At 41.3% G+C, this 2,641-nt stretch overlaps 1 pseudogene; it reads right to left on the reverse strand.

The window, feature by feature from the left end:
- Nucleotides 1-929: 929 nt before the first annotated feature.
- Nucleotides 930-1,029, reverse strand: LOC127099095 (uncharacterized; annotated as a pseudogene).
- Between the last annotated feature and the right edge of the window lie 1,612 nt (nt 1,030-2,641).

The following is a 2,641-nucleotide window of genomic DNA, read 5'->3' on the forward strand; positions in this document are numbered from 1 at the left end:
AAACCAAGAAACCGACAAAGACTTGATTCCCTAGTTTTGACGAACTACATACCGATATCTGTCTTATTAATATTTAATCTAGATATTAGTTTAGCTCTTAGTTTTTCCCAAACAATCAAACATTTTCACCTTAGATTTACGTAGTAACCTTAGATAACGGTATATCGATTCATAAGTCCCTGTGGGATCGATATCTTTTAAAACTACGCGATAGAACTGTGCACTTGCAGTTTGTATCCCATTCTCGACTCACCCAGTCGAGCGATCAAGTTTTTGGCGCCGTTGCCGGGGAAAGATTTTTATTCAATCGATATCGTAACTCTTCCGTTACGCTGTAGAGACTAAGGTTTCTTTTTCTTCTATTTTCTTTCTTTCGTTGATTTGTATGCCACGCACTCGCTCTCAAGGCGAACCGCTCTATTTACGAATCAACGATATCGAACTATATCTCCGAGTCTTACGACGAATTCGGGAATATCGTGCTGAAAACAATCTCCCTCCTATAAACCTTCCTGATCTCAAAGATTTTCCTTCGTTAACCGAGATGGCAGAACCAGCTCGTGCTCTTAGAGATTACGCCGCGCCATCGCAAGATGAACCGCATTCAAGTATTGCTCCACCCGCAATCGAAGCAAACAACTTTGAACTTAAACCTTCACTGTTGCAGGCTGTGCAACAGAACCAATTCTCTGGAAATCTTACCGAAGATCCAAACCTTCATTTATCCGTATTTGTCCAATACGCTGATACTGTTAAAGCTAATGGTGTCACTTCAGAGGCAATTCGACTTCGTCTTTTTCCTTTCTCATTAAGAGATAGCGCTAGAAGATGGCTTCAATCTCTTCCTTCCAACTCAGTCACCACATGGAACGAGTTGAAGAAAGTTTTTCTTGCCCGATATTTTCCGCCAAGCAAAACAGCTATGTTAAGAGCCCAGATAAACGGATTTAAACAGAAAGACAACGAGTCTCTTTTCGAAGCATGGGAAAGATACAAAGACATGATGAGACTTTGCCCACACCATGGTTTGGAAGACTGGTTAGTAATTCACACATTTTATAATGGTCTCTTATACAATACAAGGTTAACAATAGACGCCGCTGCAGGTGGTGCACTAATGAACAAACCTTACGCTGATGCTTACCAGCTTATCGAAAGCATGGCCCAGAACCACTATCAGTGGGGAACCGAACGAACGAATGTGGAAAAACCTCAACCGAAAACTGGCATGTACGAGATAAGTAACCTTGATCACGTCAATGCAAAAGTGGATGCTTTGGTCCAGAAAATTGAAAGTTTAAACGTATCACCTCCAGCAGCCGTGGTTGCTATAACTCAGAATTGCGAGGTCTGTGGAATCCAAGGCCACACTCCTGCGGAATGTCAACTCTTGACTGGAATCCAAGCAGAGCAAGTAAACTATGCTCAAGGAAGCCCCTATTCGAATACCTATAACCCAAATTGGAAGAACCATCCAAACTTCTCATATAAGAGTAATAATGCTTTATACGCACCTGGACAGTCTCCAAATCAAGCCCCATCTATACCTCCGGGATATCAGAAACAGAATCCTAACAATAATACCCCTAGAAAATCCAACTTGGAAATCATGATGGAAAACTTTATAGCTTCCCAACAACAAACCAATAAAGATTTCTTAAACCAGAACATACACACTGGCGAACAACTTAAACAACTAGCAAGCAAAGTAGATGCCCTGGCTACCCATAACAAAATGCTGGAAACGCAAATATCTCAAGTAGCTCAACAACAAGCACCTACTGCTGCACCAACTGGTACATTCCCTGGACAGCCCCAACCCAATCCGAGAAGCCAAGCTCATGCAATTATATTAAGAAGTGAAACGGAAGTGGAAGGACCGTCTGACCCAAGGATAGAAAACCAAAACCCTAAGAAATCTACTGAGGAAAGTGAACCTAAGGAAAAGGAAGAGAGTAATAAGGAAACCCTAGAAAAGAAGGAACCTTATGTACCTCCACCACCTTACAAACCACCTATACCTTACCCTCAAAGGCTTGTTAAAACCAAAGATGTAGGCCAATTTAGAAAATTTGTTGACCTCCTTAAACAATTAAACGTTACAATTCCGTTTACCGAAGCTATTACGCAGATGCCCTCATATGCTAAATTCTTAAAAGAAATTCTTTCTAATAAAAGGAAACTTGAGGATAGCGAAACCGTTACACTCCCTGCCGAATGTAGCGCTATAATCCAAAACATGCCCCCTAAACTCAAGGATCCGGGTAGTTTCTCTATACCCTGTCACATAGGAAAATTTGTCATCAACAAAGCCTTATGCGATTTAGGAGCCGGAATTAGCGTTATGCCTTTATCCATATGTAAGAAACTGGAAATGGGAGAATTAAGACCGACCAAAATGTCTGTGCAATTAGCAGATCGTTCCATCAAATATCCTGTAGGAATCCTTGAAAACGTTCCCGTACGCATAGGTCAGTTTTACGTTCCCACTGACTTCACAATTATGGACATTAGAGAAGATGATACGACACCTATTATACTAGGAAGACCATTCTTAGCAACTGCCGGTGCAATCATAGACGTAAAACGAGGACGACTCACCTTCGAAGTAGGCGAAGAGAAAATTGAATTCATTCTTTCC

This window comes from Lathyrus oleraceus, chromosome 6 (genome assembly GCF_024323335.1).
Source record: "Lathyrus oleraceus cultivar Zhongwan6 chromosome 6, CAAS_Psat_ZW6_1.0, whole genome shotgun sequence".
Classification (NCBI taxonomy): domain Eukaryota; kingdom Viridiplantae; phylum Streptophyta; class Magnoliopsida; order Fabales; family Fabaceae; genus Lathyrus; species Lathyrus oleraceus.